The sequence below is a fragment of the Camelus bactrianus genome, chromosome 27, assembly GCF_048773025.1.
Source record: "Camelus bactrianus isolate YW-2024 breed Bactrian camel chromosome 27, ASM4877302v1, whole genome shotgun sequence".
In the NCBI taxonomy this organism is placed as follows: domain Eukaryota; kingdom Metazoa; phylum Chordata; class Mammalia; order Artiodactyla; family Camelidae; genus Camelus; species Camelus bactrianus.
The window spans coordinates 14,695,268-14,715,006 of NC_133565.1; the positions used below are offsets into that span (position 1 = coordinate 14,695,268).

At 38.7% G+C, this 19,739-nt stretch overlaps 1 protein-coding gene and 1 pseudogene across 6 annotated transcripts in view; one reads left to right on the forward strand and one right to left on the reverse strand.

The window, feature by feature from the left end:
* TJP1 (tight junction protein 1) overlaps window positions 1-19,739 on the reverse strand; it is a 212,428-nt gene that overhangs the window by 74,801 nt on the left and 117,888 nt on the right. The window lies entirely within an intron of this gene.
* LOC141575197 (small ribosomal subunit protein uS10-like) lies at window positions 1,151-11,640 on the forward strand (annotated as a pseudogene).

A 19,739-nucleotide genomic window follows, 5' to 3' on the forward strand; every position in this document is an offset into this window, starting at 1 on the left:
GTGGTTTCCTTCAGAGGTAACAGCAGCACAGTTCTATCCATGGTTGTTCGTGTCACCAGGAAGACTTTATGAGGAGTTCTGAAGGAAGGGAGGGATGAACAAATGGCTGAACGCAGAGATCTGTGATAATACAAATATGGTCCAATAAAATGGGAGCATCTTGGTTGATGGGATACAAGTAGCTACTGTGAAATTCTTTCAACGTTGCTATGTTCAAAAGTGATCATAAGATGCTGGGTGGGGGTGGGGAGTCTTACAGTAAATCATTCAGAAATTAAAGGATAAAGCCGGTATAAAACATTTTTACTACTAAATTGGATACCTTAGAAATTTTGATACTTTTGATACTAATATTAAAGTTTCGATACTTCAGAAAAATGGAGATTTCCTTTGAAAGGATACCTAAGAAGCAACTGGCCTCTGTGGTAGAGAAAGAGAAATGGGGGGAAGGGGGTGCAGGGAATCTCTCATTTTCGCTGTGAGCCCTTTTGTAAGGTTTTACTAAGTTCATCTATTACTTATTCAAATAAATGATTTAAAAAATATCATCCTTATTGTAAAATTGCTTACTTGTCATTTCTCTTATTGGGGAAAAAAACACAGAATGCGTAATTGCATAACTCGCACAGGCTTTCCCGCTAAGGGAAGGAAGTCTCATCCCCAAAGCATTCTGGCCTGTGGGGAGACCGCAGTGAGAAGAGCCCCTCCTCCAGGAAGGGCTCCAGCACTCTCATTCCCGACAACTCTGAAAGACGCTGTTAAGCAGAAAATGAACTTAGCTAGAGAGCAGATTAGAGCCCAAACCTGCCATTAACTAGAAAAGTAACTTAGTTTCCTCATTTATAAAATTCGAGTGGGATGAGATCACCCGTGCAGCACCGCAGGCACCCAGGGTGACTGGGACCTGCGGCTGCTGGATTCCCAGTTCCACACACGTCTCTAAGTCAGCATCAACTGACCAGAATCACAATTTCTGAAGAAGCAAAAAGCTGCGTTTCAGAACCTGCCAAGAGTCTGTTTGGCCTCTTTGTTCTAAGCTCCAGCTGGCAGAGACACTACTCAGATCACCAACTCTGAAGGGCTTCCTGCCAAAACTTCAGATCCTAATTCGAGGCAGTTTCACTGTCCTTTAGGGCTGATTACAGCTCAAATGGGGAAAAGACAAGACGACACGAGAGCTGACAAGACAGGAGGAGCCCTCAACTGGGAGCAGACCAAATCCAAGACAGGGTAAATAAAGCAAGAGTTCTCCAAATGAAGAAAAATCTTAACTCCTTAACATTATCAAGATTTATAGTCAGATAAAATTGACCATCCTGGGGGAGGGTGCATAGTTTAAGTGGTAGAGCACATGTTTAGCACGCACAAGGTCCTGGGTTCAATCCTCAGCACCTCCTCTAAAAACAAATAAGTAAACCTAATTACCTCCCCCACTCCCCCAAAATTTACTATCCTGATGCCTGTAATTTCCAAAACAATCCATTCATTCATTTAACCCTTGGAATTGAATAAATTGGTCCTTCTTTCTCTGTAAGGGCTCAGGAAGGCTTGTAACACCACATAAACAGTGTACATGAGGCATCAAGGAGGATGGAGAGGACTGTTTGCTGTGCTGATCAGGGACTGAGTCCCCAAGAAAGCAAGAGCTGAGTTCCAGCTTGAAGGATGACCAGAAAAAAAGTGGGGAAAGATGTTTGCAGAAAAAAACAGCGTGTCAGCAAGGTTGTGGGTAACGCATGCAAAGCTGGCTTTGCTAATGCTGAGCCCTACAACTGGCAGAACAGGGAAAGGGCACAAAGAGAAGGTGCAGGACATCACCACAGGCTTGTGACAAAATGCGAAGGATTCCAAATTCGCTGGGAAGACACTGGAATTGGAGGCAGTCATGTGATACCATCAACTCATTCTGATGGCTGTGATGTGGAAGGCGGATTTGAGTCACAGAAACCAGCTAGAAAGTTAAAGCAGAAAAGGGGAGGAGTTCAAGATGGCTGTTAGGGTTCACAACTGGGCAGCTGAGTGAAGGAGCAGAAAGCAGGAAAGATGACAAATCCAGTTTCAGACATCTGTAATTTACAGTGCCTGTGGAAATACTGAAGCAGAGATGCAGGCAGGAGGCCGGAGGATACACAGGTCTGAAGATCGGAACTGGGATCTGGAGCAGGTAAGCATCTAGGAAGAATCAACAAAGTAGTACTGAACCCAAGACAAAATATCCAGTTACCAGAGGACCAAGATGACCCTGTGGACTACAAATATTTTAAGGGGAAAAAAAAAGAACCTAAGGAATCAGAGAAGAAGAGTGAGTGAGGAAGTAATACAAACATCATCTACTGTCCAGAGAATACAGCAAGACGAAATATTAAAAAGGAAGATACCATAAAATAACAGTTTCATATTTTTTAAATTGTTGGACTCTTAAATATTAAATATGTATCTAAAATAGTGTACTCAGTACTGACTCTTACATAAAGCACGTTGAACACTCTTTCCTGATGATTTGTGGTCCCCGATTAGGAAAACCAAATAGTAACGAGAAAGAATACTCCGGTAGCTCTGTATCTGGGTTCCTCCTGTAAGCAAAGCCACTAAGCTGAATTGTTTCTGAATTTGCCTGCCCTCCAAAGTTTTTGTTTTGTTCTTTTAGCTTCTTTCCATCCAAAATAGAAAGCAAGACCCCCTGTAGAGTTAAGCCTGAAGTCAGAACAATTTCAGTGAATCCAACAGATGACCCCTGCCCCCCTTTGACTTTTCAGTTAAGCATTTAATTTCAAACGTGATCACTGCTATGCAAATGAATTACAAAAAGACTAGCGTATGTGCAAAAACATGAGAGAAACATACACTTGGATTGAAGGGCTGTCATGGAAACTCTCAAAATGGAGATGTCCAGGGATGGTAAATAAAGATAAACCTAAAGTCCAATGAAGAGAGGTCTTGGAGATATACTCAGGGATTCAACATATGTTACATATTTAAGATAAGAACTCACTAAGCCTAAGAATTAAAAATCATGACCACAATAACAGTGCAGCAACTATAGGATGACAGCCTCAATAGGAAGTGAGTAAATTTAGCATCCAACACTCCACTATTCTCAACACCAGTTCAATTTCCAAATACTTTATTGTATCCACTTCTTGGCTGACAACTTAGGAGACAAACGATGAGATGGATATGATTACAAAATATTAAGAGCTGGAAGAAAGACATAGGTGGACCTAGAATATTTTTGGTTGATCAAAGTTAGAGATTTGCTTAAAATATAAGTTTACAAATAAATCACTACATCTGCTGCTGTCCTAAAATCAAAGTGAAAGAACACCAGCTTACATAAGTTACCGCTGTATGTGCACTGCACCTTGAGAAATTCTTATCAGGGATGGTTACAGACACTCTTGAAAACTCTTGAGTGCTTTCCAGTCACCAAAAATAAATCTGCTTTAAGTTGTCATTTTCTAATGGCTCAAGACAGACAAACGACGTGTGAAGTTGTCTCCAGGTAGAAGGGGAGAGAGAATGGGGTAGCCCAGACAAGGAAGTGATGCTGAAGACGAGGTAGTCAGCAAAAGTGGGGGGGATCCAAAATGGCAAATACACAGTAACAAATCAACCCAACTGAACCACACAAGAGCACCGCGACCACTCTGAAGAAGGCAGGGAAGAAAAGAATCTGAGTAACTGTGGAAAACAGCATCTGACTGAATGCTGGGAGGCCAGGCACAAAAGAACTGCACAGAAATTCTGCAGCCTAGGTAGAGTGAGTCCTTCTCCCTGGGGAACGGGTGAAAAATTTCAGCTGTTTCGTGTGTACACTACAAGTGAACACACAGATAATGTAGGTTGTGTTTCTCTTGTGGGAGGAAAATATCTTAAGTAAGAAATGGAGGGAGGCTAAAGGGAACTCTGATGTGCGATCGGAGTCTGAGGTATCAGTATAACCTGCGGTTTTACACACACAGACAGACACAGGCAGAGTCGTGCAGAAACGCACAGGCCCATTTCCCAGCTCTGTCTGCTGAGGACCTACCACAAGGAGAACCCACAGCAATGAGTACAGCCAGCGTGGAGACCTTAATTTCTAACTGCTATTCTCCAGTAAGATAAACCATGATTTCTTAGAGAAGGGTTGGTTCCAGGGCTAGGACAGGGAAAATACAGGGTGAACTGGAATATTATGTGGCACTAGAAATTAAGGGACTGCTCAAAAAATTATGGGGATTTGTCAAAGGAACACAAGAACCAACCTGAAAGAGCTTCTACAGGCCAAAGCCGGAGTAACCTGAGCAACAAAATGCTCACAATATTAGATTTTAACCCACAGAATAAAACAGACATCCATGCGGACATCATTAAACACATAAACGAGAAAGGGACAACTCTTTATGAGAGTAGAATCTCAGCTAAGAAATGTGGAAGGAAAAAAGGCAAACTGTACCAACAGATAAAGATCCACCCAGAGATGCTAAATTAGTGGTTGAATGTTTGAGGATTAACATGATGAGCATAGCCTCAAATCATCTCCTCCAAAATATGCATTAAAAACACACATAAGACAGCTCAACATCATGAACGAATACAGCTTTTACAGTATTCTTGCCAAAAAGGCACCACCTCATTTCAATGATGAGAAAATATCAGACAAACCAAACTGAAGGGCATCTGACAAGTTAATCAATTCTCTTCAAAAGTATAAAGGTATAAAAAAAGTATAAAGAGAGAAAACCGAGGCTTGGTTAAAGGTTCAAAGACACAAAAAGAACAACTAAATGCAACGTGGAATCCTGGAAGAGAAAAAGGATAAACTAGCAAAATTCAAATGCAGCCTGTAATTTAGTCATTACTGTATCAATGTTAATTTCTTGTCCTTGTTAACTATTCTACGGTTACAGTGATGTAAAACATAAGGGGACTGGAATGAAAGATATAAAAGAACTCAAATATTTTTGCAACTTTTCTCTAAGTCTACCATTAATCCAAAATTTAAGTCTTTCCATAAACAAAATGAAAAGACAACCTACAGACTGGGAGAAAATATTTGCAAATGATGTGACCGACAAGGGCTTAATTTCCAAAATACACAGACAGCTCATACAACTCAATAACAAAAAAAAAAAAAAAACAAAAAAAAAATCTAATCAAAAAATGGGCAGAAGACCTGAACAGGCATTTCTCCAAAGAAGACATCCAGATGACCAACAGGCACATGAAAAGATGCTCAACATCTCTAATTATTAGAGAAATGCAAATCGAAACTACAATGAGGTATCACCTCACACCAGTCAGAATGGCCATCATCAAAAAGTCCCCAAAATAATAAATACTGGAGAGGGTGTGGCAAAAAGGGAACCCTCTGACACTGTGGGTGGGAACATAAATTAGTGCAGCCACTTGAAAAATAGTCTGGAGGCTCCTTAAAAAACTAAAAATAGAGTTGCTATATGATCCAGCAATCCCACTCCTGGGCATATATCTAGAAAAGACAAAAACTCTAATTCAAAAAGATACACGCACCCCAATGTTCAGAGCAGCACTATTCACAATAGTCAAGACACGGAAGCAACCAAAGTGTCCATCAACAGATGAATGGATAAAAAAAAATGTGGTGTATATATGTATCACATTATATATATTGTGTGTATATACATACACACACACACACACACACACACACACACACAGAGGAATAGTACTCAGTCATAAAAAAGAATGAAATATTGACATTTGCAGCAACTTGGATAGACTTAGAGATTGTACTGAGTGAAGTCTGAGAAAGACAAATATTATGATATCACTTTTATGTGGAATCTAAAAAGTAATACAAATCAACTTACTTATAAAACAAAAACAGACTCACACATGTAGAAAAGAAACTTATGGTTACCAAAGGGGAAAGCGGAGGGATACATTAGGAGTCTGCTATTAACAGATATACACTACTATATATAAAATAGGTAAACAACAAAGTCCTAATGTATAGAATGGGGAACTACAGTCAGTATCTTGCAATAACCTATAATAGAAAAGAATCTGAAACTGTACACTTGAAACTAACACAATGTTGTAAATCAACTATAGTTTAGCATGTAAACAAGTATTCACACACACACACCCTGAATGGTAATGACAAGATTAATAAGGAGCTGAAAATTGCGGGGAACAAAAGAACAGAATCTTGACCACACCTACTGTGAGCAGTAGAACATCTCAGAAGACATACATATGAGCAAATTCATCAAATTCTTATAAAAATCGAGAACACTCTTTAGCTGCTAAAGTGAGGAAAAGAATTAACCTATTAAAAAAACGTGAATAGTTAGTTCACACATCTGTTTTTAGTTTCTCAGGTTATTCCTCCTCCTTCACTAAACCATTATCTGATTTTCAAAAACATAAAAAATAAATTTAAAAAAACTCTTCAATTTCTACATAAGATACATGAAAAACCATGATACTTCTCTAACAAAGCACTCAATGAAAAACAGACCAAATTTGTACACTCAACAGGTCACATTTCTTTAAAATCACTTCCTCTTAATCCTAAATGTCTAAGGTAAGATGGTGACAAGCTGCTAAGCCTCACTGAGGCACACTCCATCAAGGAGCTCCCTCCTAGTTCCAAGACCAGGCAACTTGAGGCTGAAAATCTCACTACTAAGGTGGCAGTAGTAATAGATGAAGATTCAATAAGAAGGCAGTAAATATACCAGTTTTAATACAAGCCATCTGAGTATTAAAACTTATGACTTTTCACATACACAACAAAGAAGCATTATCATTTATTTTCAGATAAAACTGGGCTTTTAAAGTAACCAACTAATGTCTATCTAACCAACACAGTATTCATATTCAAAATATACAGGAATTCCTATCAATAAAGACAGGATGCCTAATAGAGAAGACGGGCTAAGAAATTGAGGAAGCACTTCAAAAAAGAAGATATCAATAGATAAACAAGTTTCTACTGCACAGCACAGAGAACTATATTCAATATCTTGTAGCAACCCATAAAGAAAAAGAGTATGAAAAGGAATATATGTACGTAGATGTATGACTGAAACATTATGCTGTATACCAGAAATTGATACATGGCAAACTATACTTCAATAAAAAAATAAAGTATGACTTTAAAGAAAAAAAAAAGAGGATATTAAAATGGCCAGCAAACATGTGGGGAAAGTGTTCAACTTCATTAATCAATAGGGTAATACAAATTAAAAAAACAATTAAATGTTCCTACACAACCATATAATAAGCTAGAAGAAAATGAGTTAATGAACAATCTAATCAGAACACTGCTAGCAGGAGTGTAAATTGGTACACCTGCTTTGGAAAACTGGCAATAATAAGCATATTCTATGATCAATCAACAGAAATGTGTACGTATGTGCACAAGACTTTACGTACAAGAATGTTCACAACAGCACCAGTCTTAATAGCCAGAAACCAGAAACCATCTAAATACCCATCAACGATAAAACGGAAAACAATGCAACATTCACTCAATGGGCTATTACAAAGCCATGAAATGAAGTGAACAAACTACAACTACACAAACCAATATGGATAGACACTGTTCAATGCTGAATAAAAGAAGTCAGGCACAAGAACACAATTCTATTTAAGTTTAGTAACAGGTAAAATTGAAGACCAAACAAAACAAAACACCACTGCAAAAGAAAAACTCCTAGTGGGGAACTAGCCCTATCAAATTAAGGCCTCTTAATTAAGACATACTATAAGGTCTCTACAATGAACAGTGTGGCAGTGGTGTGTGAGCAAACAAACCAGTGGGATAAAACGGAAAACCCAGAAACAGACCGTCATTAATAAACAGAAAATTAGTGTATGACAAAGGTAACATCTCCAATCACTGAGGTAAAGATACATTTTTTAAAAAATGCTACTGAACATCTAGGTCGTCATTTGGAAAAAACATAAATTAGATCTATCTCTCACCATGCACAAGAATAAACTCCAAATGAATGAGGAATCTAAATGTAAAAAAAAAAAACCATACAAGTACTAGAAGAAAACTCAAGTGAATTTCTCTTTAATGTTGGTGTAGGGAAAGGATTTCTAACCATAACTCAAGGTCTAAGAGAAATAAAGAACATAAGAAATAAAAAATGTCTGCCTGACCAAAAAAGAAACACAGAAACAAAACACCATAAACAAAGTCAAGAAAACTGCAAGACACACCACGAGAGCCAATACCTGTAATATGTAAAGAAATTTTAAAAACTGCAGGAATAAGCACAAAATACAATAGAAAAACAGGAAGATACTTTGCAAAAAGGATGCTAAAATTTGGAAAATGGTCCACACCTGGTCATAATTAGAGAAATGCAAATTAAAATAACACCAAGATGCCATTTCTTACCTATCAAACCAGCAAAAATTAAAAAATAAGACAAAACAGTCTACTTGTAAGACTGTGAGGAAACATTCACTCTCACACACTTCCAGGGGGAATACAGTCACACCACCTCTCTGGAGCCAGATTCGGCAAGACCTAGCAAAACTAACACGTACTTAATCTTCTAACCTAGAGATCCCACTTCTAGGAAGTCGGCCCTGAAGAGAAACCTCCAACAATGTGACTGTGCGTGTGCACCAGCTGCTCACAACCAGAACAACGTGTGTAAGTGCACTACAGCAACTATCCAGGTGACCAAGCACCTGAGAGTGGAGGAGAAATTACAGCACATCCACACAATGGAGGACTCTTAAGAGGTTCAAAAATAAAGCAAAGTGCAAAAACATCAACAGTGTTCCATTCTTCACACGAGAAAGAAGGGATTATAAGATTACACACATGCATCTACTCATTTCTGCAAATTAGATCCAGAAATGATAAACCAGAAACTAAAGAAACTGGTTATTTACAGAGTAAGTGGGAACGCGGTGGAAGAGAGAAGAAAGTGGACTCAGGGTCGCAGGGATGAGGAAGTAAGGGCATGTCTGAGCATATATTGTTGCGCAGCTACGAACTACAGTAAAGTTTCACATACCCCCAAATAACAAGTATATAGTTAAAATCAACCAGGATGAGGTAGTGGTCCTGATGATGGGAACCAAAATGGAATACAAACAGCAGCAAATAAACCTATTACAAATGAATACCACAACTGAAGAGGATGGGAAAGAAAGTAACTAGAAAACAGTACTTTGACAGATACTCTAATGTGAAAGACCGAAAGATCTGTATACAAATATTATACTCTAGTTCTGTTTCTCACAGGGGTAGGATGGGTTAACTCACTAATTACAGGTACATCAGGACTAAATGAATAACTGAATAGACTCTAGACAAGTTGTTTCCTCACTGTCAGAGAAAAAAGTTACAAAAAAGGGGAAGGCTAGACTGAAATGTGATGAATAGGAACTGAGGTGTCCATCTAAACTCAAGGTTTTTAGTACAAGTACAGATAACTAAACACATGAGGAAGAAGGGGCAGCTCTTCCTTGCAGAGTAATGTAGAAGAAATGAAAGAAATACGAAGTCACTATTAGAGGAAAAGAACACAGTATTAAGTGCTGCAAGCAAGATCAAGGAGCATTACCAGTGGGCAAGGGTCTGGAGAGAAGCGATCTCAAAGTATCTGGCCCGAGACATTTACCAATCACAGAGGGAAAACAGTAAGTACCTTATGAAATGATCAAGGTTACCACACCAGTAGTAAGACATAAATATCACATACTCTTTCCTTAATCTGATGCATAACCTCAATCTAATCACAAGGCAGTGTCAGACAAACCCAAAAGGAAACAGTCACATTTACAGGAAACAGGACAAGAACTGTAACTATCACAGGGAAGCAAGCACTGAAATCCAGACTAAGAAATTCTACAGGACAAACAATTCTGTTTCTCACCAATAAAACTGCAACGTGGGTGGCAAGGACAAAGACACACACAGAGCGAGATGGGTGAACCGTACTGTCTAAGAGGCTTAGCAGACATACCAATCACCATGGGAGGACTTGATTTGGATCCTGATTTTTTAAAAAATACATTAAAAAAAGAAAGTTGATATTTAAGACAATTAGAAACTTGACATTGACTAAATGTTGGATTTTTGATTTAGAATTTAAAGTGTGATAATGGTAATACAGTTTTTTTTTTTTAAGAGTTCTTATCTTTTAGAGATATAGACTCAAACATTAGCTGATGAAAAGACATGCCTGGTATTTGCTTCAAAGTAACGGGAGAGAGGATACAACGGTCAGGTGTAGAGAGGGAATGAAACTGGCTGTGAACTGGTAACCACACCTTGTGCAGGGACTGTGGGGATTCACTATACTCTTCATCTACTTTTGTGTGGACTTGAAAGTTTTCCACTTAAGAAAAAGGAAGGTAATTTGAGGGGACTAGAAATTAATTACCGAATCTAGGAAAGACCCAAACCAAGACTTCTGCTCCCAAGATGCAGGCCACAGAGCACATTTTCCACAGGCTGGCTTCTCCACAGCGGCCTCCTCTTTGAGGGAAGAAAGATGCAGCTAGACCTGGGGGTGCACGAGTGCGTTCTGGGAGTCCTGGGCTGAATTTAGCCTGGTCTGTTACCAGGAAGTGAGCCCAGAGTAGAAACGGCACCTCTCGTCTAGGAGGGGCAGACGTCAGATACGACTCAGAGAACCAGCAGGCAAATGTGTTCGAGATGCTGTCAGTGAAATCAAAGGAGAGGGAGAGGGACAGGGAGCTTGAAGCCGAGTTTGGACCTCACTTCAAGGCTCAGGATGAGGAAAAGAGCTGGGATGGGGCAGTGAGGAAGCTCCAGTCTGCCCACTTATGCCTCGCAGCTGCTGGGACAGCGGAACCAGTCAGGCAGGAAGTCCAACCACAGCTGTGGCTTCTGAAGATCTAGAAAGAACCTGTGGAACCAGAGGTGGCAGCTCACCGAATCAGAATTACCTTCACCAGCCACCGTATAAAATCTCAGGGGAAGGTATGCGCTGACTTGATCAAAGGCACAAAGACTCTAGAAGTAACAGGACCAGCTCAGCTGCATACCAAGCCTGAGAGTAACTACAGGAACATTCCTGTGGTGAAGGTTCTAAGACTTGCAGTTGTTTTCAGATGGGGCTCCTTCAAGGAGATTACTACATCCATTGGTCCTGAGCCAGGACTCAAGGCTGAAGTCACCGCTGCAGATGCTTAAATCAACCTTTTTAACAAATTGATAATCAGTTGTTAAAAAACAAAAAAGCAATTGGCAGAGACTCTAGGTGCCATGAGGGATGGAGGTGGGGACGCTTTTCAGGTAGAGAAAACAGCATGTGCATGAGCCCGAGGGCAGGAAAGCGCTTTTTTCGTTCAAACCACACTTGAGAGTTTATTCTATGCCAGACACTGTGTTAAGCTCCATGATAAGAGGACACGTTAACGTGGCCTCTGTGTTTTTGGAGCTCACAGCCTAACATAAGAATCGGACAGTCCAAAACTCTCACAACAGCATGTACTGTCACAGGCTTAGATCAAGGAAAGGAAATGAGTGCCCTGAGAGCAACTCACGAGGAATCTGGCAGGAAGCTCCGTACCTGCTGTGAACTAAACACAGCACAGCCCAGTGTGAGGACAGAGACCAAGGGGGAGAAAGAGTCAAGCTGAGGCCAGAGGGGTCTCTGGGGCCAAATAACCCTGTAGCACTTTACTGATTGTATTATGCATGCTGGTCTTTTACTGCTAAAGGCAATGAGCCTAGAAGTCCTAGGATAAGTATTTGTACCGGGGCACGGGGTACTCCCCAAACTTGGATTTTGAGATCATTTTAGAAAGAAAGATCATTTTAGAAAGGGGGGTGACGGGGCATGACACTACTTAGGAGGCACAATGGGAATACATAGAATATAATGGGTGTATGGGCCTATGTGTTCGGGGGAGTAGTGTGTATGTGCGTGCGTGCGTGCGTGTGTGTGTTTGGAAGGGGGGTGTAAATGGTAGAAACAAATGGATGGAACAAGTGGAGAGACGAAGTGCTCAGGAGGTAAAAAAATGAACAGAACAGAATCATTTATCGTATTGGATGAGTACCCCAAATGAGCCAGGTGCACTGAGTCTGGCTAGTCCTTAATCTCTATTTCCTGATTCATCAGACTAAAGACTGCATCTCTTACTTAATGCTATTGTATAAAATTTTCAGAAGTATCTCAGGAGCTCAAGGACCTTCTCTGAAACCACAGAACATATTGCTGATCTGGCACTCAACCTACAGGCCAAACTCTGTCCAGTATAAAATAAATACATATACATAAATCAGGTAAATGTCTGTACACGTGTGCACAGAAATGCCCAATTCCTACATGCCTCTTTTCTGATATTAAGATGGGCTTCACTTAAAATGTTTTTAAAAGACATAGCTAAGATATTGGCTCACTCTATTCTGAGTGCTGTGCTAAGTGTACAACAACCCTGCGTTTTACGGATGCAAAACCACTATCAACTGATAGACTCAAGATAAAGACTCCAGAACCTAAACCCGTAAAGTGACAAAGACTTAAGGGTTATTCGGTGGTAACCTCTTCAGTCCTTATATTACTTGATCTCTCTGCGCAGCATCTGGCCTGTCAACAGACAAGGTCCCTCTCCTAAAACTCTCTGTCTACCTCCTGATGGCCTTTCTCTGTGCCCTACACTCAGACCTCATTCAAATTAAGAACCTGTATACACCAAAAGACCATTAAGAGGACCACCAGATTGGGAAATATCCCTACAATGCATATAATCAACCAGCTTTTATCAAAAAAAAAAAAGTAAATCAGTAAGAAGATAATCAATCCCAAAGAAAAATAGACAAAGGACTGGAACAAAGCATAAACACGGAAAGTTGCTCAATCAACTTCATCTGGTCAAAAACTGCAAATTAAAATTACAATGAGACTTACTAAAGACCAATTATAAAGGCTAAAATTAAAGTCTGATAATAGCAAGTTTTGGTGAAAGTGCAGAGCAACAGAAACTCTCATTCACTATGATGCAGAGTGTAAACTGGTACAATCTCTTTGGGAAAGACATTATTTACTAAAATTGAAGACACTCTAAATCCAGCAGCAATTCTATCCCTAAATACATGTCTTAGACAAATATGTGCACATGTTACCAAGAGACATGCAGAAGTGTTCAAGGAAACATTATTCTTAACAGCCCAAATCAGTAAATAATCTAAATGTCCAACAACAGTAGAACAAACTGTGGTATATTCATACAAGAAAATACTAAACAGCAACGAAGATGAATGAATTCACATGCAACAACACAGGAGAGGCAAGGGAGGAAGCTTCTGAGGAGATGGCAATATTCTACTCTGTGATCTGGGTGGTGTTTACACGGGTGTTCACCATGTAGCAATTTATTAATGTACATTTGCTTTATGTACTTTTACACAGGTGTTATATTTCACAATAAGAAGACATAAAAAGTGAAGTCAGCTGGCAGCTTGTAAGTCAGGGTAATTTACATCAACTCTGTATTTACAACTGGTTCTGAAAAACTGGCAGATCAGGCCTGCCCTCCTCCAGGCCCACATCAGCTGGAGCGGGCCACACCTCCCGCTGTCAGATCAGCCTGTGCTCTCGGCCCAACGCCACAGCACCCTCTCTTCCGCCTTCATGATTCACGCTACACGTCCGGTCTGAGACTTGCCCAACTCGCCCAACGACATTCCACACAGACACTCCTTTCTCCCTGACAGTCCTTTACAACCCATGATCGTAAAAGCCTGTGCATGTATGAGTTACACAGCACAAAAGCAAGTGTGCGATTAGCTAGACCACGTAAATTTAACTTTAGATTCCTCACCTATAAAAGAGATTAGAGCAGCACCTGAAAGAATTAAGGTTAGATCAGATAAAGAAAATAAAACACTTAGTACTGGTCACAGAATTGGCAATCAGTTTTAGGAGGCTATTCTTTATTAGTAATACACACTTGTCATATTTACAACTCCAGTGAAAATCTGCTTGCCATGGCCACTGTCTTCTGATCTTACAGGAAATACAGCATCAAAATAGGGGCCGGTATACATCTGTTTAATTAAATATTCCAGTATGTTATCACGGTTTTTAAAAAAAACAGTAAATAAATCTTCCAAAGTTCCTTTACATGACACTGCTGGGAAAGATTTCCTACAATTCAATACTTGAAAAGTAGGTTGGTATTTACTTGCTTTTGCCAAAACACATATTTCTCCCATTGTGGCTTTTGCTGATCTGATCACTGTCAACTAAAGGGATCCCTATACCACGGAGTATGAAAATATGAAAATACACTTTAAGATGATGGATTGCTAAGACCTTTTAAGTCACAAAATGCCTGCAAAATTAAAATTGACTTTTCAAGGTAAACATCATATGAATATCAAAAACAGCTTACTACCTTTCACATAGTTGTTAGTGATCCAGTGACTAGCCAACGCATTTATCTAATTCTTGTCCCTCAGACAAGTATACCCATTTTTCTCCAAAACCTACAAAAGTCTAGTTCAAACTATCTTTTCCAGAAGCCAATCTGGCAGTAAGCCCTCATAAAATGGAATACTCTGAAAATCATCCGTGAATACAACCAAGCGAATGAACCAGTTACCCACACACTGACCATCTCACAAACACGATACTGAGCAAAAGAAGCCACACACAACAGAACCTGTCCTGGAAGACTCTGTAAAGTTCACAGGTGGAACTACAGTGTTAATGGAATGCACAATTAAGTGTCAAAACTATAGGGGAAAGCTAGAAAAGAAGCACTACAGAAGACAAGATAGGTGTACTCTTTGGGGAAAGGAGGGTATGACCCAGAAATGGCACGGCAGGGATTCCAGCACGCACCACCATGTACAGTATTGTATTTGTCGCTTTCTGCCCACATGGCTAATGTTCCAGGAGCACAGTACAGTGATATGCTCACTACTCTATACCAGCACGTAGGACAGTGCCTGGTACAGACTAGGCTGGCAAGAAATATCTGCTAAATATAGAATACAGTTTCAAAAATCCAAGTTGTTAGGTATTTCACAGCCTGTTAGACCCTAAATCTAACAGTAACAGCTGGCTTACTGTCCATTTTCCACGTCAGTATATTCAAGGAGTTATAAGCCAATTCTAATTACTTTATAATTCTTAATCTTTTTCTCCTACTGAGATACTTTAACTAAAGGCATGCATACGACCCTTTATGAATGTACCCAGATTTAAATGAAACATTTTTTTCAGAAATGAACAAGGAAAATGGCAAAAACTCATGTGTCACAGCAAGCCCAGGCCCTGGGTATGATTCCAGCACCTTCCCCAATCACAAAAGCACACAAGGATGTCACGTTATTATACAATGACCATAAGTGTGCTCATATTTATTTTAAGATTAAACTAAGCAAATTCTTTGGATCTTAAAAATGAATTACACATTTCACAACTGATCACAGTATACAGCAGCTGGAAACTACAAGCTTTTAGGGGTCAAGGGTCCAAAACAAAATGTGCTCAATGCTTGTTGAACTAACAAAAAGAAGGTCATTACTGATAATCTCCTGAATTTTAGAATAATAGAAAGCAATCATAAACTAAGTTTAATTCAGTCATCAGAAACGGTGTACAAACCCCAAAGATTACTGGTGACCATTCAAAAAAGTGAAAATTCTTCAAATAACCGAGGGAAAAAAATGAACTTTCTCTCTTTGGGAATGTATACTATTTTTAAAAAACAAAAACAGTAAATATTTCAGCAAATCAAAAAAAATGTTTTTAATTTAAGCCAAGTATATGCTAATCTTCTGTTCCTAGTTAGTCTCCATGTAAAATAAGGAACCAGAACAGTCAGGTCTTCATCTCCCTTCCGGGCAGGATAATTTGGAATGATGGAGGTCACTCATCAGTTGATTTACTTCCCCGCATTCTACCAGCATCAAAGAGGCAGGATGCCCTCACCCAGAACTGAAACACTTCTGCAACACCAATCAAAACTGATCCTTCCATCTATCCCAAAGTTCAGGGCTCCCTGAGATTCCGTAATTAACACTACCTGTATGACAGTCAGAACTGGTTATTAAACCTCAAATGGTGTTTTACCGTACGGTTTTTGGCAACTTTGGTTTTCCCATGTTAAAACAGTGCTCTGTGGTGTATCATTCAGAGTCCCTTCCTTTCATCCATTTTTAGGATATAAAATGAAATTTCCTTCCCATGTAATCACCACACACTTCTCATTATTAAGAATTTATCTCTTTAAGAAGGAATGGAAATAAAGCACCTGGCTAACCCATAAAGAAGCAACCTGAAGCCACTCTTCTCTGCAATAAATAAATTAAGAAGCCCTCTAGGTCAGAGACAGCAAAAGGTCTATTTTTATTGCCTGCTTACATTAGAAATACTGTACTGAAACACGCCGATTTTAGATTGCATTTAAAACTCAGTGAACTGTCCTAATGTTCTCTTTCTACAAGATTAAGAGTTGTTAAACAAAGAATTGTCTTTTGAAATTCAGAGATGCAAAGCAAGTTCTCGGCAAACATTTCTGAAATAACATACTAGGCATAAACTATCTTTTAATCTTCTTTAACATCTGATCAAAAACTCTGCTTATTAATAAAGAAGAGCTCTGCTCATTCCACCAGCTAGTCTTCACCCCACTCAACCCTGAGTGCGTACACACTACCCAAGCCTGGCAGGAGCTGTGACTGGCAGACACAGGAGGGTGGGACCACACTTGGATTTACAGCCGGGCTCCTGGTCTCTCATTAGACTGAATTTTTATCATGTCAGAGCTATGTCAATGAACAGGACTGTGTTTCCAAATTTTTCACCACAATTATTATTTTTAATAACATTTCCCTTAGCAGCATGGTGGTCTGTCTTACTTATACTCAGTTTTATTCTTAGAACTGTACTGAGTTTATCTTTGGTCTCTAAATAGTAAAAAGACTAAAGAGCAAGCAACAGTCAGGGCCAGTACATTGTTACCAGGATGGGGGAGGGGGGGGTGAAACTACTGTAATCTTTTTCCTTCAAACCAAACAGGAAACCGTACTATATACACTACATGACAGCTCTCAAAGCCACAGATTTTTGGTTTCAATCTCATTATTTGTTGGTGTGGATGGCTGTCTTTATCACTCGCTGACAGCAATCAGTAGGCAGAGTCTTTCTCGACTATGAAATAAATGTTCAGTTTGCAAGTTTCTAACAAGAAAACATCAGTATTCTTTTAAAAAGAAAGAAAAGTAAATAGGGTCTTTCCTAGCAATGTAGGACCATCTGTACCACTGCTCAATCTGGGGGGGAAAAAGCACTGTATAATTTGAAAAATACCTGTCTTACGGAGCTGTCCTAAAATGAACCCGAGTTGTAAATGTGGTCAGGATTATCAATCAAGTACATAAATGACAGTCTTAGCCACAAGTGTCTAAAATGCCAAACATGCTAACATGAAAAATTAAATGCTTCTGCCTTAAATACTATAAAAATATTTCTAGTGACAAGTATTGTACAAACTTGTCAGGTACAGAAAAATGTTACTACAGTGGAGCTCATTAAAAGTTGGCAGACACAATCAGGTGAATTCTCATAAAGTGCACTGATTAGTTTACCTTTACAGCAGTATGAAGCAAATCTGTACCGATCACTCAGCATCAAAATTAAAAGTACGTCATAACAGCCACTCAGGACACAATTCCTATCTACAAGGACTAATTTTGTAACTAGTTTTGTTCATTTAGCTATGTTTTACAGTTCTTAACTTTCAAAAGTTCAGCTATTAAGAAAAGTCCATTGTGCCTTCCTTGATACAATAAATCAATTCCTGAGAAGTGGTGTATATACTTTCCATACTAAACTACATTATAATTCCTAGAAATAATCATGGGGAAAAAAGTTTGTTCCCAAGACATACTGGAAATTCTTAAGCAGCAAAATCTAATAAGCATATATAACGGCATAATCTTAAATTTTATCGCTTCCTTTCAACTGAAACAGTTTGAAAATCCAGAAGTCACTGCACTACCTCCAGCCACTTTCCATGATTCAACCAATGGAAATGTTCCTAATAACTATTCATATCATTTTCTTACATTATTAAACAATTCCTTGGTGAGACTGAGAATCATCCTCAAATTCCTATTTTCAGCTTTTGAATAATTTTGTATAAGGTACACTGGTAATTCTGTTTGCAAATTCAAATGTGTATCACACACATAAAAAATTTTCCTTTATTATTTAAGTTAGTATCATGTCCAGAGAAGACCTTTCAAACTCAGGTATATTTTTTTAAAAGAGCATCCTGTATGATTTATCTCATTTGTACTTTTTCAAACATCGGATGGGGGGAGGAGGGGAGCACTGTGGCCTAAGGCAGAAAGCTAATTTTTTTTTTTAAGGATAACCAAAAGTCCCAGCACTATTTACTGAATAACCCATCTTTTCTCCAGTAATCTACTGTGGTATTTTTATCATATATTCTTAATTTTCCCTCTTGCTGGCTGAATGAATTTAGGTAAGTTACTTTACTTCTCTGTTTCAACTTCCTCATCCATAAACTGGGGATAATAGTAGTGCTCAGTTCACAGGGATACTCTGAGAATTAAATAAGTTAATTCATGCTAAGCACTCAGAACAATACCTGCCACACATTAAATGCTGATAATCATAATCACTAATGGCTCATAAATACATGGATGTTTGTGGACTCTGTGATCCCAATGTCCATTCCTGAGCTGAAATACTGCTTTAAATTACTTTGCATTTGTAACTCATTAGGTTTTCTAATAAGGTCTTCTTTTTCCAAAATTTCATGGCTATCATTATTTTCTCAGATAAACTATCAATATGTCACGTTTTCTACAACAGCACCCTGGAATTCTATTTGGAATTATATTAATATTTATACATCAACTCGAGGCAATTTGGTATATTCTACAATAGTGATTCTCCCCATTTGGAAAGTGTATTTTCTCATCTCATTTATTGATGTTTTGTTTCACATCCTTATTTAAAATTAGGTAATTTACCAACAAGTGTTACATTCATTTCTAGGTACAACCTTTTCGGAGGAAGATTCAGTGGTGAATATCAAAATTTTAAAAGCACATACCCTATGACCCAGAAATTCCATTTTTAAGACTCTGACATACAGTAACACTATACAAGCCAAGATATAAAAGTATAAGGCTACTTATTACAACAACAAAATCCTGGAGAAAAGTTAAATGTCCACCAATAAGGCAATAATGACCCTTAGATAAGAGTTCTACAAACTATTATGCTAAAAACAAAGACAGCAAGTTGCAAAATTAATGTCTTCATTTTTCTTAAAACTGAGGAGCGGGGGAAACAAAAACATCGTATGTAAAGTGTTGAGGACACAGCCTGGTTCTTATTAAGCATTTTAATCCCCTTAAAAAATGAAATATGACTTGATTAACTGGTTGAACATTATTTCATTTCACCTATTTTTCATGGCCTGCCTGCTCTACATAAGATTTTACGGTGGTCCCATAATTAGGCTTAAAAAAAAATTAAGTTTTCAATTCACATTTTACTCATAAATATTCAAGAATGCAAAAGTCCCAACAATGTAATGTGTAACTGATGATACTTTTCAATATGCCATAGAAATCTCTATACCATAGTTCAGTAGGAAAAGTATGACTCCTTCTAAATCATCTTACTCTGGCAATACGTTGAAAATTTATTTCTCTCCAGACCTAAAATAACCTTTTTAGAGTGTATGGTCTTGGATTATCAAGTGCCAGG